This window comes from Mus caroli, unplaced genomic scaffold, assembly GCF_978045245.1.
Source record: "Mus caroli unplaced genomic scaffold, Mus_caroli_1 scaffold_11, whole genome shotgun sequence".
NCBI lineage: Eukaryota > Metazoa > Chordata > Mammalia > Rodentia > Muridae > Mus > Mus caroli.
In genome coordinates this window covers 92950676-92976313 of record NW_028227266.1, presented here as the reverse complement: position 1 = coordinate 92976313, position 25638 = coordinate 92950676, and the positions used below count along the sequence as shown (strand labels likewise).

The window sequence follows — 25638 nt, the reverse complement described above, 5'->3', positions numbered from 1 at the left end:
TTTACATGTAGAGATTTATAAACAGAATTTTCTGGGTGGGGGGGAAGATTTTATTTGTTGGGAGAGTGCTGAGCTCACATTTATCAATCAGCCTGAGAATAACCACTATCAAATGATGATCAGTTGGGTGAGGCTTCAACTGTCATGGGAACCCATAGCTAACCACTCTAAAGCCTTCGGTCTCATTAGAACCAAGGCCACCAGTCTGTTCTCATCTTCCATCACCTGATTATCCCTGCTTCACAGTCCTTTAGCAGTTTTCTGCAGCAGGAACATCATCTACCTTGAACTCTTGGAGGTTCCACTTTGAGTGGATTCTTTGACTCAGGGGCTGATTCCGTGTCCTCTGGGGGCAGCAGCTGGCTGTCATGTCAGTACTTACAACTTGATGCTCAGAGAACACATTACCCTAGTATCTGTTGCCCTCTTTCCCCCTTTCTATGCTGTGGAGCCAAAGCCTTTGCTCTGTGGCAATCTTACCCTCTGAGTTTCCCAAAGCCATGCCCCCAGTGTGCTGTCTGCCACTTTTCCCTAACCACTGGCCTATTTAGTTTTTTTTTTTTTCAGTGTTTACTCACTCTAAATGCACTTATTAAGAAATCCCCAGGCTATCCAAGACTGTTTCAGGGTAAGAGGGTGAAAGAAGATTTTGATCTTAATGATTCATGGCAGATGTATGAACTTTAAGTCATACGGCTGTAATCATTGTTCAGTGTTGGCTCTGGTCATTGGAATGGATGTTAGGTTCTGATGCAAGATTTTAACTCTTCGTATACTGAAACCGATCTTAGATTGTTTGGCTCCATTCAATACTTCAGGTACAGTTTTTCCTATCCTTTTATATGTGTTTAATGCAAACTACACTAAGTGGAATCTTATAAATCAGGACAGATCTCATTTCACACGTTTATCTTAACTAACCAGCCATATTCAGAAATATAAAATAACTGAGTCTTACACTGAAATATAAATAACAGTATCTGCTTCATTATCATGGCCCATGCTTCATTAGCCGAGGGTTGTAAAATGTCTCAGAGAAATGTTTGGCAAGCTGAACTAATTCATATCTTAAAACACAATTTATGTTTCACAGATTGGTACATGGCATCGCACTTGATAACCTGTCTGCCCAGATCTCTACGGATGCTACATGCTGATGTCAACCTGAGACAGCCTCAGACAGAGATGTATTTACCAGGGGAGGAATGCTTGAGAAATATGAATAGGCTTTGAAATTTCACATTTGAGGATTGTGTTTCTTAAACTCTGGTATTAATTTGAAGAAATAAACTAATTTCATTTATATGCAAATATTCAAACTGGAGTTCAGTCAGGGGAATTTCAGCATTCTAAAAGGTTACTCTATTCTATTTGCAGATTCAGCTAAGATGCAAACACATTAATTAAATGACATGAAAACCCATCAGTATTTCATACATGCACTCATCTTTCAAAAATGATATTGGCTTGATATTTTCTTTTGGGAGGGATTTTAACAAATTCAGTTTATAAACACAAGGCTTTCCTCTTCCCCTTCTTCTCCTTCCATCCTGAAGGTCCTGAGGTAGAAGCCTTCTCTGAGCTCATTCGGGCTGGAAAAACTTTGGAGCCCTGTCTCTCAGCTCTGCATCTCTGTGTCTCGTGACCATGGGCCTCTTACTTCCCAATGACCACTACCTTCCTGGCCATTTTACCCTCTCCGTGTCAATCCAGAACAGTGCCTGAAGTCCCTCCCAGGTCTCCAATCATTCACATCACTCTGCCACATTATCTCTGACTCCAGATAGAAAAAAGACATCTCCTTCTAATGTCTTGCCCATCTAGGTAACTGAGAACAATCTTCATGCTCTAAATTACATAGCTCTAAAGCCCATTTGCTGTGTGAAGCACCCATGGGCAGACTTCAGAGATTATGGCGCCACTCTGTGTGCCATAGTCAACTTTCTCTATTAGCTGTAAATTTCAATGATGAATGCTCTTTGTTTGATATCTGTTCTTTTAATTTAATCCTTTATATTCCCTAGGATAGATACTTAGATTGGCTTCAAATCTACCTTCTTTTTAAAAATAGGTAAGTAGTATTACTAGACTTTTCCTGCTTCAGCTACAGACAAGTAATTATTTATATTCATGATTCCTTAGGTTTTCCTATTTTTGTTTTAATTGGTACAATTTTACAGTATATTATTTGATTGAAATATGGATCAGTCTTTTATGTGTCAAGACTGTTTAATTTCATTTTTTTGGTCAAAGAAATAGCCAACCTTTCTAATTCTTGACATTTGTTTTATTTTGCACAGTGCCTAAAGAAGCAGGGGAGGCATTAAGCAGGTACACTGAAGAGAGAATTGATTCTGCAGTGACAATCCACCATGTCAATTGTTTCCAGTCTTCTATAATGCCACTACTGTCATTATTATTAATTGCAGTTTTGTAATGTCCATATGAGTATTATTATTTTGTTGGATTTGTATTTCCCTCTCTTTAGTTTTGCTACATTTTGTTTTTTTAATTAAGGAACATATGAAGCTGTATTTCCATGTGCATCTCTTTTTAATGTTATTTTAAATAATATTATAAATTTACTATTTGTGTTAAATTATCTTATCTACTAGTTTTTATATTATTTCCTTTTGGGATACTAGAATTTCTAAAACTAGATTGGCTTTCTTTCCTGGAAAAGAAATGGTCTATAACTTTGACAATTTTGCCTTCACTGTATCCATGGTTTTGCGTCAACCATGGATCATTTTACTTGCCTGTCAAAACTGACAAGATTTACATTTACGTTTTGGGTAGATTTAAGCTTCTCTAATTATTGACATGACACACGTTAGTCCATAGTTTTGTTATAGGAATTTTTTTTTTTTTTGGCTTTACTTGCTTGAAGTTTTTCTTTCTATTTCATTTAAAATATTTTTGTGTTAGTATGTATGGATACACATTTGTTCATGTTAGTGTGTGCAAGTGCCTATGTTTGGATCAATGCGTGTGCATAAATTGTGCACATGTATGTTGAAGCCGCAGGACAAGGTACCCTTAGCTGTTATTCTTCTGTTGCTGAAGCCCTTGCTTTTGAGACAGGTTTTCATTACTAAGGAGTTTATCTAGCAGTCTCACTGGCCCATAAGCCCTAAGGATCTCCTTGCCTCTGCTGCCCAGGGCCTGGTTTACAACCACATTCCTACTATGCCCAACTTGTTCAAAATCATGTCCTCATACTTACATGGGAAGCCCTTTATGACTGAGTGATCATTTTGTCCTTTCTATTTCGTTTTTTAAATTATATAAGTATTATTTCATTATTTTATTTAATAGCTACCTTTTTATTTTTTATTTATTTTACTTTTATTAGGTATTTTCTTCATTTACATTTCCAATGCTATCCCCAAAGTCTCCCCATACCCTCCCCCCTCCCACTTCTTGACCCTGGCATTCCCCTGTACTGACACATATGAAGTTTGCAAGACGGATGTGCCTCTCTTTCCAATGATGGCCAACTAGGCCATCTTCTGATACATATGCAGCTAGAAACATGAGCTTGGGGGTGGGAGTATACTGGTTAGTTCATATTGTTGTTCCACCTATAGGGTTGCAGATACCTTTAGCTACTTGGGTACTTTCTCTAGCTCCTCCATTGTGGGCCCTGTGATCCATCCAATAGCTGACTGTGAGCATCCACTTCTGTGTTTGCTAGACCCTGGCATAGCCACACAAGAGACAGCTATATTAACTCAAACAAGTCAATGGCCTTTCTCTACACAAAGGATAAACAGGCTGAGAAAGAAATTAGGGGAACAACACCCTTCACAATAGTCACAAATAATATAAAATACCTTGGCATGACTCTAACTAAGGAAGTGAAAGATCTGTATGATAAGAACTTCAAGTCTCTGAAGAAAGAAATTAAAGAAGATCTCAGAAGATGGAAAGATCTCCCATGCTCATGGATTAGCAGGATCAATATAGCAAAAATGGCTATCTTGCCAAAAGCAATCTACAGAATCAATGCAATCCCCATCAAAATTCTAACTCAATTCTTCAACGAATTAGAAAGGGCAATCTGCAAATTCATCTGGAATAACAAAAATCCTAGGATAGTAAAATCTCTTCTCAAGGATAAAAGAACCTCTGGTGGAATCGCCATGCCTAACCTAAAGCTGTACTATAGAGCAATTGTGATAAAAAAAACTACATGGTAATGGTATAGCGACAGACAAGTAGACCAATGGAATAGAATTGAAGACCCAGAAATGAACCCACACACCTATTGTCACTCGATCTTTGAAAAGGGAACAAAAACCATTCAGTGGAAAAAAGACAGCATTTTCAACAAATGGTGCTTGCACAACTGGCTGTTAATCATGTAAAGAATGAGCATTGATCCATTTCTATTTCCTTGTACTAAGGTCAAATCTAAGTGGATCAAGGAACTTCACATAAAACCAGAGACACTCAAACTTATAGAGGAGAAAGTAGGGAACAGCCTCGAAGATATGGGTACAGGGGAAAAATTCCTGAATAGAACAGCAATGGCTTGTGCTGTATGGTGGAGAATCGACAAATAGGACCTCATAAAATTGCAAAGCTTCTGTAAGGCAAAAGACATTGTCAATAAGACAAAAAAGCCACCAACAGATTGGGAAAGAATCTTTACCTATCCTAAATCAGATTGGGGACTAATATCCAATATATACAAAGAACTCAAGAAATGGGACCCCAGAAAATCAAATAACCCCATTAAAAATGGGGCTCAGAGCTAAACAAAGAATTCTCACCTGAGGAATATCAAATGGTGGAGAAGTACTTGAAAAAATGTTCAGCACCCTTAATCATTAGGGAAATGCAAATCAAAGCAACCCTGAGATTCCACCTCACACCAGTCAGAATGGCTAAGATCAAAAACTCAGGTGACAGCAGATGCTGGCGAGGATGTGGAGAAAGAGGAACACTTCTCCATTGTTGGTGGGATTTCGAGCTTGTACAACCACTCTAGAAATCAGTCTGGCGGTTCCTCAGAAAATTGGACATAGTACTACCGGAGGATCCAGCAATACCTCTCCTGGGCATATATCCAGAAGATGTTCCAACTGGTAAGAAGGACACATGCTCCACTATGTTCATAGCAGCCTTATTTATAATAGCTACCTTTTTAATAATTATACCTTTAAAATATTTTGCTGTTTTAATAAAATGAAGATAGTATTATTGGAGTTAATGCTGTAACACATTATGAGAGAACAGAAAGCCTTATAAAGAAGATTTCTCCACACTCCCAAGCCAAGTCTGTGCTGAAGCTCCTGCAATGACCTAGCTTGAGACAGGTTGTTATCTCACATCAAACACAACAAGCAAATATAGACTCCATGTGCACAAAGCACACTGCTAAAACATGAGCAATATGGATACCAGGGTGTTATGTTGTTCCCACCTCCAGTCCTATAGAAATGTTTTCTGATTAGAATCTCCTAGATGAACCACAGGACACAGAATTTAAAGAAGCAATATTAAAGTAGATCAGAGAATTGAAGTGTAAATAATGTGAGTACTGACTTGTCAATGAACTTGAAGAGGATTGGAATAAATGCCTGAGTGACGGTCAAGAAAACACTAATTTGCTGCTGAATGAAATGAGGACAGCAATCCAGGAATGAAACTGAACTCAGCAAAAAGATAGAAATATTGAAGAGGACTAAAGCTAAAATGAAGATGTAATTGAAAAACTCGATGACCCAATTAGAAAATTCATAATAAGCATTATGAGTAGGACTGTCCACTAACTTAGAAATTCACAACTGGTCAAGGTATACAGAGCAACTTGCCTGACTATAGAGTGTCCAATGACAATGAATACATCACAATCCTTATACATAAGCCCTCAAGAAGGGGAATGGGTAGAAAGATTGTAAGACCTAAAGGAGAGCTTACAAGGCCCCACACCTGTAGGTAACGAGTTATAGGTGACAACTGCTGAGAAAGAATGCACGTTCTCCTGTGATGAGCTTCCTGATGGGTTTCAACCACAATGCTTAGTTGTAAATATATATATATATATATATATATATATATATATATATATATATATATATATACAAATAGACAGCACTGAATGGACTCTGCAGGAGTCGTGTGTGTGTGTGTGTGTGTGTGTGCATGTGTGTGCCTTTCTGTCTGTCTCTCTCTCTCTCTCTGTGTAATATCGATAAAGAGGAGGAGGTTATGAATTTGTAAAGGAGTTGGTGGAATATGGGGGTAGAGTTGGTTTGGGAAGAGCAGTAGCTAGAAAATATATGGATAAGATACTCATGTGTGAAATTCTCCAAATTATATAAAAAGAAAATCTTGTAAAATTATAATTTAACTTATCCCTTAGTTCTAGAGCTTTCCTTTTCATATAATATAAATTCACACTGTAATGCCATTATTATTCTTTTAAATATTTCTCATCATTTGAAGAAATAGACAATGAGCCAAGTGAGGTTTATATTACCCACACATTTAACCATTTTTTGAATTCTTTCTCTATAAATGTGCCTACTTTTCATTTGTTGATATTTCTACTCAGTTGGAAAAGGTTAGTTTAGAATTGTTTCAAGGCCTCAGTTTGCTAACTATTAAATCTTCCAGCTTTTAATTTTAAAACAGCCTTTATAGGCTTTTATCTTCAGAGCAATGAAAAGCCACTATGAGAGACTAAGCAAGGAAGGAAAATTGCCATTGAGTTTTTAATATCACTCATCATTCTGGATAAACAGTTCAGCACACATTGGAAGATGTACCAAGAGGCAGATTCAGAAGCCATTGAAATGAACTGGACAGGACAAAGATGGAAACATTTTACATGGAGATATGAGGTTTACATAAAAACGTGTCTTATGGAATGACTCTCAGGGGATAACTAAAATGTTTCTGTCAAACAGGTCAGGCTCCACTGTGAATTAACAAACTGACATTCTTGTTTATCTATTTTTAAATCCATCTTTGTTTTAAAGACAAGTTTTAATTACATTAATAAAGCAATAAAATAAATATTTTGTTGTATAATTAAGGAACAAAATGAGAAGTCACTCCCACAGTCTTATTTTCTTTCCTTGGTTCCCTACAGTGTATGCAAATTAGCTTTTCACAAAATGTATTACACATACACATGATGTACTGGTAGGACATTATCCATTGTCTTATGTACATGTAGTCTAACAAGATTCCGATCCAGATAACACAATCTATTGCCCAATAGATCACATTAATTTAAGTTACATTTATTTCTTTATCAACTGATGCTTAGAGTGCCATGACTATTCACAGATAACCTTTAGTGAGCTGTGTGAGTAGCATGTAAATATTAATGTAAGCAAATCTATCCATTTTTTAAAATTCCCTTCAATATGGGGAGGGATGGCAGAACACAGCTAAGTGGTGTTATGGGGGCTGGTTCCTCATAAGGGTACTAAAAGTCTGACAAATTTCAACTGTAGGTGTTTTTGGCCCTAGGAAGTATTAGGACATACATAGAGACAGTTGCTATCTTGACCCAGGGATAATACCAATATTCAGTTGTAGATAACAAGAATCCTAATCATCCTGGTATGCAGTGTGCCATTCCACACAAAGAAAGGTCTTTCTCAGTATACCAGCAATACTGCACTGGATATATTTATAGGTTGGGTAAGGGTCAGTCTTCTTTGAATCCCTTGCCATACTTAGCATAATATCCCTACTGGAGCTATTTTGTTTTATGCTACATGTTTTTAAAATAATGTATGAATAAATAAATGAGCTATATGAAACACTTGGGTAATATGCTATAAAACATAAAGAGATTTATGTCACTGGCTGGCCTAAGAGGGACCCAAAGATTTTATTTTGGTTGTCTGTTAATAATTTATATTCAGGGCTAATCCTTCCTCCCACTCCTTGCCATATTTAAAGTGAATTGTTTTTCCTCCTTGCAAAGATGGCCTAGATCCTTTCTACTTAAGCACAGTGAATGTCGTAAATCCATGCTGGCTTTCTTCAGTGTCGCCAAGAATACAACAGAATTGCTAGAGTCTCTTTGTTCTTAGAGAATTACTAGGTGGCCACTTATGTGGCCTAATATTCCATTAGCCAAATTATTCCCAGTGTGTGTCTTCATTAAGCAGGAGGACACTGTGGGCTTAGTTGTACTGATTTTCACATTTCATCTTTCACTGAAAAGACGTAGTGCTCCTGAGGTAGGTCCTCCCCTTCTCCCCCAATGCATAAGCTTTCCTTACATAAGCTTAAATAGAAATGTATGTGAGGGGCTGGTGAGATGGCTCAGTGGGTAGGAGCACCCGACTGCTCTTCCGAAGGTCAGGAGTTCAAATCCCAGCAACCACATGGTGGCTCACAACCATCCGTAACAAGATCTGACTCCCTCTTCTGGAGTGTCTGAAGACAGCTACAGTGTACTTACATATAATAAATAAATAAATCTAAAAAAAAAAAAAAAAAGAAATGTATGTGAGCTAGTTCAGGAGACTTAAAAATGGTTTAACACATCTATCCATCTATTTTCATTAAATGATCAAATAAAAATTTTAAGACATTGTTCCACTAAAACCCAGGTATATACAAGTTAATAAGACAGACTCAGCCAGGAAGGTCTTAGAGCTAAAAGAGAAAATAGGAATGTGAGTAGGATAAAATGATGCATTGTCTGCAGCGAGGATAGGGTCAGTTGCTAGGTGTGGTCCTACAAAGGGAATGGCTAGCTCTGCCATTGCAGGTGAATGGAAAAGAGAGGAGGGAATGTTGGGAAAATCTCAGTGAGTGGCCCGCATCCCAGAGCCTGAAAGAGAGTGGATTGAAAGTAGGTAAACAAAGAAAAAAAAGAGTGTTTACAAAAAGGAAAATGGTGCAGAACTTTGATGTGTTTGGCATCCATTTGGTGGATTCAGCATCAGTGATAAGACCATGGCTGCGGAGCTAAATCGACAGCGCTAAAATACCATGCTGCGGAATTTGAATTTTTTTTTTTTTTTTTTTTTTTTTTTTTTTTGCAGGGTAGACAATGGCTTTCTCAGAGTGCTGGTCTGTTTGGTAGCACCTGAATGTCTACAACGGCCTTCTTTAAGTTTACTCTAAACTTCCTGATGAAAACACCCTAGTAGTAGAGTTCAACAAATGGTAGCTCAGTTTTGGCAACAATACAGCCTAAAGTTGGGCTCCATGTTTTAAAATATCCTTTAGTGAATATTTGATTTGAGAAAATAAGACAGAAGAAAGTATAGTCACAATAAATGTACAATGGGCTGGATCTCAGACTCCACCTAGACTACTCTGCACAGAGGATAGGTGTTTGCCCCACCCGGAGGGTTTGTCTGAGCATCTGCAGGAGACATCTTCGATTCTGGACTCCACCGAGACTATTCTACACAGGTGAGAGTGTGGACTACAGAAGCTAACAGCTTCTGGGACAGGCAGGAGCCACAGAGCTCCTGAGGTCGCCTCTTTTTGGGGCTCCAGACATCCTGGCACCTTCCCTGCCAGAGCAGAGGTGTCCACCCTGCCCTGGAGGGCTTTGCCTGAGCATCTATGGGAGACATCTTGGATTCCAGACTCCATGGGGACTATTCTGCACAGGTGAGAGTATGGACTACAGAAGCTAACATCTGGGACAGGTCCTGTTTCAGGCCTTCATTTTCTGCCAGGAGGCAAGTCTGAATGCCAGATATCAGTGTACCTTCCCTGAAAGAGGAGAGCCTGCCTGAAGAGAGTGCTCTGACCACTGAAACTCAGGAGAGAGCTAGTCTCCCCAGTCTGCAGATAGAGAATAACAGAATCACGAGAGGAAAAAGCTCTAATCAGAAACAACTATAACAACTGATTCCAGAGTTTACCAGAGGGCGAAAGGCAGACATAATAATCTTACTAACAAAAACCAAGAGCACTCACCATCATCAGAACCCAGTACTCCCACCTCAGCCAGTCCAGGGCACCCCAACACATCTGAAAACCTAGACTGGGATTTAAAGGCATATCTCATGATTATGGCAGAAGACATCAAGAAGGTCTTTAATAACTCACTTAAAGAAATACAGGAGAACACTTCTAAAGAGTTGCAAGTCCTTATAGAAAAATAGGAAAACACATCCAAACATGTGATGGAAATGAACAAAACCATACTAGACCTAAAAAGGGAAGTAGACACAATAAAGAAAGCCCAAAGTGAGGCAACACTGGAGATAGAAACCTTAGGAAAGAAATCTGGAACCATAAATGCGAGCACCAGCAACAGAATACAAGAGATAAAAGAGAGAATCTCCAGTGCAGAAGATTCCATAGAGAACATTGACACAACAATCAAAGAAAATGCAAAATGCAAAATGCAAAAAGATCCTAACTCAAAATATCCAGGAAATCCAGGACACAATGAGAAGACCAAACCTACAGAAAATAGATGAGAATGAAGATTTTCAACTCAAAGGACCAGCAAATATCTTCAACAAAATTATAGAAGAAAACTTCCCAAACCTAAAGAAAGACATGCCCATGAACATACGAGAAGCCTACAGAAGTCTAAATAGGCTGGACCAGAAAAGAAATTCCTGCATGACACATAATAATCAGAACAACAAATGCACTAAATAAAGATAGAGTATTAAAAGCAGTAAGGGAAAAAGGTCAAGTAACATATAAAGGTAAGCCTATCAGAATTACACCAGATTTTTCACCAGAGACTATGAATGCCAGAAGATCCTGGACAGATGTTATATAGACACTAAAAGAACACAAATGCCAGACCAGGCTACTATACCCAGCCAAACTTTCAATTACTGTAGATGGAGAAACCAAAGTATTCCACGACCGAACCAAATTCACACATTGTCTTTCCACGAATCCAGCCCTTCAAAGGATAATAACAGAAAAAAAAAAAAACAAAAACAAAAACAATACAAGGATGGAAACCATGTCCTAGAAAAAACAAGAAAGTAATCCTTCAACTAACCTAAAAGAAGACAGCCACAAGAACAGAATGTCAACTTTAACAACAAAAATAATAGGAAGCATCAATTACTTTTTCTTAATATCTCTTAATATCAATGGACTCAACTCCACAATATAAAGGCATAGACTAACTGACTGGCTGCACAAACAGAACCCAACATTTTGCTGCTTACAGTAAACCCATCACAGGGAAAAAGACAGACAGTACCTCAGAATGAAAAGCCGGAAAACAGTTTTCCAAGCAAATGGTCTGAAGAAACGAGTAGCCATTCTAATATCTAATAAAATCAACTTCCAATGCAAAGTCATCCAAAAAAAAAAAAACCCAAAAAACCAACAACAGCAGCAGCAGCAACAACAACAACAACAACAACAAAAACAGAAAAAAAAACCCAAAACAAACAAACAAACAAAAAACAAGGAGGGAAATGTCATACTCATCAAATGTAAAATCTTCCAAGAGTACCTTCAATTCTGAATATCTATGCTCCAAATACAAGGGCAGCCACATTCCTTAAAGAAACTTTAGTAAAGCTCAATGCACACGTTGTACCTCACACAATAATAGTGGGAGACTTCAACACACCACTTTCATCAATGGACAGATCATGGAAACAGAAACTAAACAGGGGCACAGTGGAACTAAGAGAAGTTACGAAACAAATGGATCTGACAGATATCTACAGAACATTTTATCCTAAAACAAAAGGATACCTTCTTCTCAGGACTTCATGGTACCTTCTCCAAAATTGACCACATAATTGGTCACAAAACAAGCCTCAACAGATACAAAAATATTGAAATTGTCCCATGCATCCTATCAGATCACCATGGAATTAAGGCTGATCTTCAATAATAAAATAAATAATAGATAGCCAATATTCACGGGGAAAATGAACAACACTCTTCTCAATGATACCTAGGTCAAGGGAGGAATAAAGAAAGAAATTAAAGACTTTTTAGAGTTTAATGAAAATGGAGCCACAACATACCCAAACTTATGGGACACAATGAAACCATTTCTAAGAAGAAAACTCATAGCTCTGAGTGCCTCCAAAGAGAAACTAGAGAGCACACACTAGCAGCTTGACAACACACCTAAAAGCTCTAGAACAAAAGGAAGCAAACTCACCCAAGAGTAGATGGCAGGAAATAATCAAACTCAGGGGCGAAATCAACCAAGTGGAAAAAAGAACTATTCAAAGAATCAACCAAATGAGGAGCTGGTTCTTTGAGAAAATCAACAAGATAGAGAAACCCATAGCCAGACTCACTAGAGGGCACAGGGACAGCATCCTAATTAACAAAATCAGAAATGAAAAGGGAGACATAACAACAGATCCTGAAGAAATCCAAAACACCATCAGATCCTTCTACAAAAGGCTATACTCAACAAAACTGGAGAACCTGGATGACATGGACAAATTTCTAGACAGATACCAGGTACCAAAGTTAAATCAAGATCAGGTTAATTATCTAAACAGTCCTATATCCACTAAAAAAATAGAAGCAGTCATAAATAGTCTCCCAAACAAAAAAGCCCAGGACTAGATGTGTTTAGTGCAGAGTTCTATCAGAACTTCAAAGAAGATCTAACTCCAGTTCTTCACAAACTATTCCACAAAATAAAAGCAGAAGGTACTCTAACCAACTCACTCTATGATGCCACAATTACTCTGATACCTAAACCACAAAAAGACCCAACAAAGATAGAGAACTTCAGACCAATTTCCCTTATGAATATCGATGCAAAAATCCTCAATAAAGTTCTAGCTAACCGAATCCAAGAACACATCAAAACAATTATCCATCCTGATTAAGTAGGTTTCATCCTAGGGATGCAGGGATGGTTCAATATACAGAAATCCATCAAAGTAATTTAGTATATAAACAAAGTCAAAGACAAAAACCACATGATCATCTCGGTTGGTGCAGAGAAATCATTTGACAAAATCCAACACCCATTCATGATAAAAGTCTTGGAGGATCAGGAATTCAAGGCCCATACCTTAACATGATAAAAGCAATCTACAGCAAACCAGTAGCCAACATCAAAGTAAATGGTGAGATGATGGAAGCAATTCCACTAAAATCAGGGACTAGACAAGGCTGTCCACTCTCTCCATGCCTATTCAACATTGTATTTGAAGTCCTAGCCAGAGCAATTCGACAGCAAGAGGAGATCAAGGGGATACAAATTGGAAAGGAAGAAGTCAAAATATTACTTTTTGCAGATGATATGATAGTATATATAAGTGACCCTAAAAATTCCACCACAGAACTCCTAAGCCTGATAAACAGCTTCAATGAAGTAGCTGGATATAAAATTAACTCAAACAAGTCAATGGCCTTCCTGTACACAAAGGATAAACAGGCAGAGAAGGAAATTATGGAAACAACACCCTTCTCAATAGTCACAAACAATATTAAAATACCTTGCCGTGACTCTAACTAAGGAAGTGAAAGATCTGTATGACAAGAACTTCAAGTCTCTGAAGAAAGAAATTAAAGAAGATCTCAGAAGATGGAAAGATCTCCCATGCTCATGGATTAGCAGGATCAATACAGTAAAAATGGCTATCTTGCCAAAAGCAATCTACAGATTCAATGCAATTCCCAACAAAATTCCAACTCAATTCTTCAACGAATTAAAAAAGGCAATCTGCAAATTCATCTGGAATAAAAAAAAACCTAGGAGAGCAAAAACTCTTCTCAAGGATAAAAGAACCTCTGGTGGAATCACCATGCCTGACCTAAAGCTTTACTACAGAGCAATTGTGATAAAAACTGCATGGTACTGGTATAGTGACAGACAAGTAGACCAATGGAATAGAATTGAAGATCCCGAAATGAACCCACATATGTATGTTCACTTGATCTTTGACAAGAGAGCAAAAAACATCCAGTGGAAAAAAGAAAGCATTTTCAACCAATGTTGTGTTGTGTTGGCACAACTGGAGGTTATCATGCAGAAGAATGTGAATTGATCCATTCCTATCTCCTTGTACTAAGGTCAAATCTAAGTGGATTAAAGAACTCCACATATAACCAGAGACACTGAAATTTATAGAGGAGAAAGTAGAGAAAAGCCTCAAAGATATGGGTACAGGGGAAAAATTCCTGAATAGAACAGCAATGGCTTGTGCTGTAAGATGGAGAATGGACAAATGGGACCTCATAAAATTGCAAAGCTTCTGCAAGGCAAAAGACACTGTCAAGAAGACAAAAAGGCAACCAATAGATTGGGAAAAGATCTTTACCTATCCCAAATCATTAGGGAACTAATATCCAATATATATAAAGAACACAAGAAGGTGGACTCCAGAAAATCAAATAACCCCATTAAAAAATGGGGCTCAATGCCGAGCGTGGTGGCACAGGTCTTTAATCCCAGCACTCAGGAGGCAGAGGCAGGCAGATTTCTAAGTTTGAGGCCAGCCTGGTCTACAAAGTGAGCTCCAGGACAGTCAGGGCTATACAGAGAAACCCTGTCTCAAAAAACCAAAATAAAAAAAAAGGGGCTCAGAGCTAAACAAAGAATTCTCACCTGAGGAATACTGAATGGCCGAGAAGCACCTGAAAAAATGTTCAACATCCTTAATCATCAGGGAAATGCAAATCAAAACAACCCTGAGATTCTACCTCACACCAGTCAGAATGGATAAGATAAAAAATTCAGGTGACAGCATATGCTGGAGCAGATGTGGAGAAAGAGGAACACTCCTCCATTGTACGTGGGATTGCAAGCTTGTACAACCACTCTGGAAATCAGTCTGGTGGTTCCTCAGAAAATTGGACATAGTACTACCGGAGGATCCAGCAATACCTCTCCTGGGCATATATCCAGAAGATGTCCCAACCAGTAAAAAGGACATATGCTCCACTATGTTCATAGCAGCCCTATTTATAATAGCCAGAAGCTGGAAAGAACCCAGATGTCCCTCAACAGAGGAATGGATACAGAAATTATGGTACATTTACACAATGGAGTACTACTCAGCTATTAAAAAGAATGAATTTATGAAATTCCTAGGCAAATGGATGGACCTGGAGGGCATCTTCCTAAGTGAGGTAACCCAATCACAAAGGAACTCACACAATATGTACTCACTGATAAGTGGATATTAGCCCAGAAACTTAGAATACCCAAGATATAAGATACAATTTGCTAAATGCATGAAACTCAAGAAGAAAGAAGACCAAAGTGTGTACACTTTGCTCCTTCTTAGAATTGGGAACAAAACACCCATGGAAGGAATTACCAAGACAAAGTTTGGAGCTGAGACGAAAGAATGGACCATCTAGAAACTGCCATATATAGGATCCATCCCATAATCAGCTTCCAAATGCTGACACCATTGCATACACTTGCAAGATTTTTCTGAAAGGACCCAGATATTCCTGACTCTTGTGAGACTATGCTGGGGCCTAGCAATCACAGTAGTGGATGCTCACAGTCAGCTATTGGATGGATCACAGGGCCCCCAATGGAGGAGCTAGAGAAGTAACCAAGGAGCCAAAGGGATCTGCAACCCAAAATTTGAACAACAATATGAACTACCCAGTACCCCCGAGATCTCGTGTCTCTAGCTGCATATATATCAGAAGATGGCCTAGTCAGCCATCAGTGGAATGAGAGGCCCATTGGTTGTGCAAACTTTATCTGCCTCAGTACAGGGGAACGCCAGGGCCAAGAAGTGGGAGTGGGTGGGGGACTTTTGGGATAGCATTGGGAATGTAAATGAAATAAATACCTAAAAAAAGTACAATGGTCAGGATTATGAAGCCATTATGCCTCCCCACAAAGGTAAAATATATCTCAACTGTAGGTTGGAAAAGACAGAGAGACACAGAGAGACTGAAAGAAGTAGAACCAATCAGATTGATTAATAGAGGAACATGAGAGCCACCTTCTCCTTTGATAATTTGTTGGTGGCAGGTGACACTATTCATATGGTGGGGAATGCTGAAGGAGGAACACAGAAGACTTCCATCTTGCAGCAAAATGAAAAGACAGGATGCAACGCAAACAGTGAGCAAGGCACCATAGAAGGAAGTCTAGCTGTGAACAGGAGAAAGTCCACTATTGTAGGAAACCAGAGTGTATGTGAAGGAAGCACAGAAGTAGAAGGCAAAGTATGTGGTGACACAGGGCTCACAGGGAGAGACTCCCTTAGATATAATAGAGAACTATGAGAGAGAGAGAGAGAGAGAGAGAGAGAGAGAGAGAGAGAGAGAGAGAGAGAGAGAGAGAGAGAGGTTCACTTCATGAAGTATAAGGAGTACCAGGGGTGAGGTGCTTGTTCACGGAGACCAAAAGAGAATGGGAGGAATTTATTACCAGATGATGCCGAATGATGGAAAGACTAAAGCTGGGAAGAATCCTCTGGTTTTGATTTGATGGCATCATTTGTAGTCTTGGTTGAGGTTTCTAGTATGTATGGAAGACAGGTTTTCTTCAGCCTCTGGCCAGATGTAATGATAGACTTCCCATTTGAGACAAAAGTGCTAGAGCTATTGTCCACCATTGCTCCAAAGATTCCAGTGATGCTGAAGCTTTACCAAGCAGAGACTCAAAGACATATGTGTAAAAGGCAGAGAGAGTTCCTTCCAGACAGAGTAGAGTGGAGGGACTGGATATGAATGAAGGGAAGAATGAGGTCTGAATCCTCAGCAAGTTCAGCTCCTATCCTAGCAGAATTAACAGAATCTTAAACTCCACAGCCCTCAGTCACATGAAAGAAACGTGAGATGCCTTTGGCAACTATTAGGGCCACCAGCGGATGGCAGGAAATAGAAACACCTGTGAGCTACCCTCATTGCCACTGCTGGCAACAGTCAACAAGGGTAAAATGATCTCTCTCTCTCTATATATATATATACACACACACACACACACACACACACACACACACACATATATATATATATATATATCTGCCTCCTCATCTTCCTCACCAACTCCTTCAATCAAGAGTATTTACTTATTTTTTACTGAATGCTTTTCCATAAATTATTGTGTACCTTAACCCACAAATGCTTTCCCACCCTATCACAGCCTGCACCTCGCTGTCCTCACTTCCCCACAAGGACAGTCATGGGCACTATGAATAACCTGGGATGAAACTAAATATTCTAAGGCTCTCAGTTTTCTTATTTTTAGAACTGGGTTAGAAAGAACCTTGTCCCTGGAGTTTGGGAGAATTAGTTCACAGTACCCCACAGCACTAAGCCTTAATTGGCTTCTGGTTTAATTCGAGGTGTCTGAAACTGATTCTATTTAATAATTTAGGCCCCGTTATTTTAGGATTGAATTGAAATGACCTTTGTATATTGGGGTGGGGTGTTTCCTTAAGAAATCCATGTACAACTGAACCTCAAGCACTATAGTTGCCACATTATGCCGTTTGGCCCACACTGACAATTAAGCCACATCTACATTTGTGACATTCTTCAGTCAGCTCAGACTGGCTAGCATATATAGACATGCCCAAGCACCAGGTTTCACACTTTATTCTTTCTCTTATGAGTTTATTTATACACTGAACAATTCATATTAATTCAATATAAAGAAAGTATTTGGACTGCAAAGGAGTTCAGAGGAAGGAATCCAGAGAAATTACCCAGTTAACGTCTTGCCAAAAATTTAGTAGCAAAGAGATATATTTGTGAAAAACAGATTTTCATATTTTCAAAAATCACATACATAGCTTCGAAGTGGCTGTATATCTGAAATCATAGTCTTAAAAGGAAGGATATCTTATTAGTTAATATAAACATGTGTTATCTGACTTCAATTTTGTATGTATAAATGTCCCTCATGTTTTTTAGTATATCTCATATTGCAGGATGTAAATTAAATGGGCTCTCCAGATAAATAATTGAAATTCAAATGATTCTACTTGATCTTATAGAATTATTTCAAAATTCAATTTATCCAATAAATATTATATTCCTTCAGCACTGTAGGTTCAGTGATTTACCACTGCAGTTTTGACTGCACACAAAACTGCCATGATCTTCGGCAAGTGTGCAGCTGGAAGAGCAAGAGAGTAAGCAGGTAGTTTTGTGGGGGTGATTGTCATGAGGAGTGAATTAGAAGAGAAAAGGTAGCAGAAAGGGATGGTTTAAAACATTTCCTTGAAAGAATTCACAGGCAGATTCTAGCTGTTTAGGTATGTCCAGGCAGAAGTGAGGAAGGCAGAGGGTAAACCCTGAGCTACAAGGAACGCAGAAACTGGCAGCGAGTACAGATTAGAGATCAGTGACAGATGAAGCATCGCAAGTAGATGTCAGCCCGACAGGGGCCATGTATATTGTGTCAGAGAGATTTGATTCATCTAAGGTCCACGGGATCAGACAAGCATGATTACATTGTGTTTCACAATAAGGACTGGAGAAGAACATGAGTAAAAGTGACTTGTAAGTCATGATAATGGCCCGAAAGGTGTCTGGAGTCTGCAAGCTACAAGCTGCAAGCAAGGTGACTACTGCCTTAGATTAAGGACATGACATTGAGAACCATCTGTGTGGGGACCATCTGAGTGGCACTTAAAAGTGTTTCATAAGCAAAGGAGTGTGGTGATCTTTTGTGTGTGTGTGTGTCTGTCTGTGTACCTTTTGTGTCTCTGTGTATGTGTGTGCCTGTATGTGTGTGTGTGTGCATGTGTGTGTATCTGTGTGTGTTGGGTGGAATGAGAAAGGATGATGAGATTTATAACTTGTGAAGTTGGTAAGAGACAGTGGTGCTCAACATGTTTACAGAATTTCCAATAGATCTCACCAAGAATTAATCACACCTTCTGGAGTCTTATTAAATGACGTAGCATAGAGAAGTAATTTAAAAATATACCAATACATTATAGTCTTCTAAATATATCTACATACACTCAATTCTTAAGTAACATTATTTTATATGATTTACTTTGAAAAGAAAGTTCACATGATACTTGTATAAATTAAAATCACTTTTATTGATCTTTCTGGTTAATTTCAGAATATATTTTCATTGGTGCAAAAGGTTGATAACTTACACAACATTAATCATAGTTTAAATTAAGGAAGTTATATATTCCTATAAATGAGTAATGATACTTTGTTTTAAAACAGAGTCATCCATGTTCTCTTCCCCAGAATATTTTTCTTCTCCCTGTAATTAGACATTCCTTCGTACAATACAGCATCCAACACATCCAATGATGAACCTGGTCTTTGCTCTTTCAGATCGGACCCCTCCCTAAGGTATCTGGATCTTTTGTGGATTCAGTCTTTACCTCCTGGAGTCTTCTTAGAGACAGCATGACCACAGAAGGCTGTTGAGTTGAGTATTAATGATCTACTATTACACATATCATTTGTATGACCTCATCTACTTCTTACACCAACACGCTGTGTAATTATTATGAATACCCTTATTTCTGTTATAAACCTAGACATATCCAGGAAGACAGAACTTAATTGAGGCATCGTCTCCATCAGATTGTTCCATGCTTTCATTTGTGGGGTATCATCTGATTAATGATTGATGAGGGAAAACCCAGCTCACAGTGTGATGCTACCCTTGGGCTACATAAGAAAGCAGGCTGAGCAAGCAGTGAGGAGCAAGCCGGGAAGTAGGAGTCCTGCATTGTCCCAGTCAATGACTTTTCACGGGTGAAGAAACTGATGTTTAGTGTGGACATACAATATATTAGGGCTAAACAGCTGATATGTGACAAAATATAGACTCAAAATAGGTTCTTCAGGCTCCAGAGCCAAGGACTCAATTGTATGTTCTTTCTCAGTCTGCTAAGTCTTCACTCACTTTTAGCTGATCCTTTGTTAAATTATGTCAGGGCTGCTCAGACATTCCAGGCTAAATTGTACTTGGCATTCTCGCTTACCTAGTCTTCAGTTGGAACTTCACTCAGCACAAAAGGGTAAATGTAATGTTTTCCTTCTTTATTTTTGCTGTATCCAAGAATCCTCCTCTTTTGGTGTGTGATAAATTCAGCATCCTGAACACCAGATTGCTCTTCAGGCTTCATTTTCCCATCTGAAATTGCATCATGCTTGTGATCAAAACTTATGATCCTGGGCGGGGGAGCAGGGCAGGAAAGGCCATGGTGATCTTAGGTGGCAGTGAGCGTGACCAGAACAGAGTCTCTGGAGGCAGCTTCAGGGAGATAGCTAATTTTAATGGGGGGGGGGGAGAAAGGCTTTATAAACCTTTGGGGGGTGAGTAGGGGCCATCAGCATGAGTGTATGTCATTGACTGGGGCCAGGGCACTGTGGATGCCTCATTAGCATAAGGATGAATTCCAGGTGCTTGCTGGACTTTATAAGGGGGAAAGAAAGTTTAACCTGGCTATTAATGGGCTATATGAAAGTTTCTGGAGTTTGGACATACCTCAACCCCACCCTTTCTATAGGCCTGCTCCCCACGGCTCCATGGCGATTGTTTTATTTTGAAAAATTTTACTAATTTATTTATAAGTTTTTGAGAATGTAGTTTGTCTCTCCCCCCCCACACACACACACACATCCCCTTTGAGACAGATGGCTTTATAGTAGCTTGGATTGGTCTGCATCTTGCTATATAGTCCTGGCTGTCCTAGAAGTAACAATGTCCCAGCTTTAGCCTACCAAATTCTGGGATTACAAGCACATACTGTCATTTATTTCTATGTGATTGCTTGGAATTATAACTTTAGTATCAATCTCTTGAGTGCTTTTGATCATTATGACATTATAGACATCATTATAAGCCTGGCCTCAAATAGTCTGTTAGTTTTTCTGCTCCAATTCCTATGTACATTCTCTATCTGTGGGATTCTCCCTGCAAATCTCTCTAGGTGAATCTGTGTGGTCTTAGCATTTTTTTTTTATATGTAACAGAAAGGGCATGTGATCACTAGACAGGGCATGTGATAGCCAAGCCAGTAGTGCAAGCAGAAGGGAGGCGATGCAGGTGAACTCACCATCAAGCATCCTTTGTTCAGATTTAGCTACATGAGTGAGCTCAGTGGAGGTGAAAGTATAACAGATCAGTGTGCTTGTTACATTCTGTTATAAACCTAGACATATCCGGGAAGACAGTACTTAATTGAGGCATTGTCTCCATCAGATTGTTCCATGCTTTCATTTGTGGGGTATCATCTGATTAATGATTGATGAGGGAAAACCCAGCTCACGGTGTGATGCTACCCTTGGGCTACATAAGAAAGCAGGCTGAGCAAGCAGTGAGGAGCAAGCCGGGAAGTAGGAGTCCTGCATTGTCCCAGTCAATGGCTTCCCTTAAGAATGGACTGTGATGAGGATTTGTAAGCCAGTCAAACCTTCTCCTTCACAGTGGCTTATGGCCATTGTGGTTATCATAGCAGTAGAATGGAAACTAGAATAATGGGTACATACTATGTTTAATCAGAGAACTGGATAAAGTTACCAGAACAGAGCTCCCATTGTAACCTCTTTCTTTTGAGTCTACATCACAATAACTTTGTTTCCTCAGAGCCCCAGAACATGAAGCACTCTTGGGCATGGATTGTCTCAGTGAAGTGGAGTTTGGGCCCTAGTTTCTGTCCTATGATACTCCTTGGATTCTTTTGAGACGTTGCCACACCTTATCTTTTTTTTTTCTTTTTAACGCAAACTTGCCTTTATCTTTAATAAATGGAAAATTATTTGTGTTCAGAATTGTTTTAAAATAAACTTCTTGGGATCCAGTATATATTTATCTGTAAACCTCTTTTCTATACCTCTATACCTGGGTGTATAAAAGTAACTCGGATGCAAAAGGGCTGCGGGGGAGGAGTTCAAGAAGCTGTGGGCTGAAGACCAGCAGAGGCAGAAGGTGGACACTCCATGGCTCCCATCTGCAGAGCCTAATGACCTCACTGCTCACTGAGCTAGACTTGCACCAAATCCTCACTATTTGGCATCTATGGGCGATTCTTTATAGTCTGAAGGAAAAGATGCCCAATGGGAGTGGGGCGTGTGTTCTGATGGTGTCATGGGTCCAGATATAAACATTTAGTCCTTCTGTTTCCAACATGATGGCTGAGAGGTGCAAAGACAAGGAACTGGGCCCAGCTTCTGACACTAGGAACAGTATGGGGTTGTTGAAACGAGTAGGGATCATGGAGCATCTTGTGGGCAGCCACACAGATTCAGGGTCCTCAATACAAGCCCTCAATAGGCTCTCCCTACAGACCCATGAGATGCATCCAGGCTGTACTGCAATGGCCCCCAGATCAAATATGTAGGAGCTCCCCCACGTCCCCCACCAACACACACACACACACACACACAGAAGGGAATCCCAGCTGATGGGGAAACCAGCTTGGGCCAGTCTCTAACATATCCTCGGTAGAAAAAGTAGACTCTGCTCACAGCCACTTTAGGGCCACTCATGTGGGAGTGGCACCTCAGAGCTGTTTCAGGGAGACAATGTTCAACTACTGTCTTAGTCAGGGTTTCTATTCCTGCACAAACATCATGACCAAGAAGCAAGTTGGGGAGGAAAGGGTTTATTCGGCTTACACTTCCATACTGCTGTTCATCACCAAAGGAAGTCAGGACTGGAACTCAAGCAGGTCAGAAAGCAAGAGCTGATGCAGGGGCCATGGAGGGATATTCTTTACTGGCTTGCCTCCCCTGGCTTGCTCAGCCTACTCTCTTATAGAACCCAAGACTACCAGCCCAGGGATGGTCCCACCCACAAGGGGCCTTTCCCCCTTGATCACTAATTGAGAAAATGCCTTACAGTTGGATCTCATGGAGGCATTTCCTCAACTGAAGCTCCTTTCTCTGTGATAACTCCAGCTGTGTCAAGTTGACACAAAAATAGCCAGTACAATTGACCCCTTGTCAACTTGACACACAAACACATCACTAGTAAGCCTCAACCCTTACATTCTTATTCATCCCCAAGATCTAAATAACTTTAAAAGTCCCACAGTCTTTACATATTCTTAAAATTTCAATCTCTTTAAACTATCCATCTCTTTTAAAATCCAAAGTCTTTTTACAATTAAAAGTCTCTTAACTGTGGGCTCCACTAAAAGTTTCTTCCTTCAAGAGGGAAAATATCAGGGCACAGTCACAATCAAAGCAAAAATCAATCTCCAACCTTCCAACGTCTGGGATCCAACTCACGATCTTCTGGGCTCCTCCAAGGGCTTGGGTCACTTCTCCAGCCATGCCCTTTGTAGCACACACGTCGTCTTCTGGGCTCCAGATGCCTGTACTCCACTGCTGCTGCTGCTCTTGGTGGTCATCTCATGGTACTGGCATCTCCAAAACACTGCATGACCCCTTCAGTCCTGGGCCTTCAATTACAACTGAGGCTGCACCTTCACCAATGGCCTTCCATGGCCTCTCACAGTGCCGAACCTCAGCTGCTCTGCATGACCCCTTCATGCCTTCAAAACCAGTACCACCTGGGTGACCCTTACACATTACCAAGTCCCGCTGCAGAAGGAGTACAACCTTGCCTATCTCTGGAACACAGCCTCTTTGTGCTTTCAGAAAACACTTCCCAGAAGATGTCACCTCAAAGATGCTGGTCTCTTCTTAATCACCGCTAATTTCTTAGCTCCAGCTAACCAGCATCAATAGTCCCAGTAATGCAAAGTTTTTGCTTTAGTAGTTCTGGTATCTTGTTAATCACAGCAGATTCTTCAGTCCCAGCTAACCAGAACTACAAAATCTTCACAATAAAAACAGCAATGGCCCTGAAGAGAGTCTTTAATTTTCCCTCTGAAATTTCACAAACCAGGCCTCCATCTTCTGCACTGTTCTCAGCATTATCTTCCAAGCTCCTACACAACATCTGACAGAACTCTTAACAACGAATGGATCTTCAAGCCCAAAGTTCCAAAGTCCTTCCACAGTCCTCCCCAAAACATGGTCAGGTTGTCACAGGAATACCCCACTCTGCTGGTACCAATTTGTCTTAGTCAGGGTTTCTATTCCTGCACAAACATCATGACCAAGAAGCAAGTTGGGGAGGAAAGGGTTTATTCGGCTTACACTTCCATACTGCTGTTCATCACCAAAGGAAGTCAGGGCTGGAACTCAAGCAGGTCAGAAAGCAAGAGCTGATGCAGGGGCCATGGAGGGATATTCTTTACTGGCTTGCCTCCCCTGGCTTGCTCAGCCTACTCTCTTATAGAACCCAAGACTACCAGCCCAGGGATGGTCCCACCCACAAGGGGCCTTTCCCCCTTGATCACTAATTGAGAAAATGCCTTACAGTTGGATCTCATAGAGGCATTTCCTCAACTGAAGCTCCTTTCTCTGTGATAACTCCAGCTGTGTCAAGTTGACACAAAAATAGCCAGTACCAAGAGACCAGAAACTATTACAGCTTATAGGGAGGGAGATGAAGGGTTCTTCTCAGGACTTTGGAAGGAAGTTCTTAAGCCAGATGACCTGCTAGTGACCCTATTGCTCCCATAGCTCTGGGAGGAGGTAGCAGGTGTGTCCTCAGGGCCCAAGGCCACCTCTTCCCATTAGGAGAGTAGCTGTAACACCTGCTGGAGGCGCTGAACTTTCCTCAGAGACCCGTCTCTGGTCTTGGGGTCAGCCTCATCTTGCTTTTGCATCAGGGCCTTGGCCTTCTATACTGTCAGCAATTGGGCACTGCCCTTCAACCCTTCGAGGTAGTCCAGCAGGGTAGAAAAGTGCTCACCTGAAATCTTGTCCTCAACGTACACGTGCAAGAGCCACACCTGCTTTGTGTTCTGGAATCTCCAGCTCTCCTGCTTCTGAACTCACCCTTCGAGTTACTGTAGGGCCAAGACGGTAGCTGAGGGTTTGGCTGGCAGGGTCTGAACCTTGGCAGTCTGTGCTGTAGCAATCCTGCCTCCCGCAGCTGCTTTTTCACTTCCTTCTTCTGTTCCTTCTTTAGTTTCCTCTCCAAGACCCTTCTCTCCTCTGGGGACAACTCTGGGCTGGCCTCCAGCACCATGGGACAGGCCATCTCCTTGCCTGGTCTAGTTTCAGATGCCCTCCTTGGCGGCGTCTCCTCTGCCGGTGTCATCTTCTGCTTTTTCCTCTCCTTCCCTGTCCCACTGAGACCTTTTCTCTTATGTTTTGCCATCCTACAGCTCCCACTCGCATGCACCTCTCGCCTACACCTTATCTTTATTTCTATGCTTAATCTTCAAAATCATGAAAATAAAAAACAAACAATAGAACTATGCTATTTCAAATAATTGATAAGAGTGTATTCTTATATTCTTTTCCTAGGGAAAAAATACACAAGGGGTGTGTGTAAACACACACACACACATACACACACACAGAGACAGAGAGACAGACAGACAGAGAGTCAGACAGAGAGACAGAGGTCCACTATAGTTCAGGAGGTTTGTTTGTTTGAAACTTAGCCCTGACTGGTCTCAAACTCATAATTTTCCTGCCTCAGACTCCTAAATACTTGGATTTCAAACGCATGCCACCATGTTCAGCTATATCTTTGCTTCTCATTACATTGGTTCATTTAACACCTATAATATAGATAACAACTAATAATTATTACAGCATGTACTCCACACTTCAGGGATGGTGCTAGCTTCAAATGTACTGTTCTGTTTAGTTCTGGCAATCTGTTAAAGTGGACCTTATCAAAGGTTGTTAATTGGTAAATCAGATGAGGCATGATCAATAAGCTCCTGGTGAGGC

General features: G+C 40.1%; 1 pseudogene; it reads right to left on the bottom strand.

The window, feature by feature from the left end:
* Positions 1-24464: 24464 nt before the first annotated feature.
* Positions 24465-25054, bottom strand: LOC147002117 (cholesin pseudogene; annotated as a pseudogene).
* Between the last annotated feature and the right edge of the window lie 584 nt (positions 25055-25638).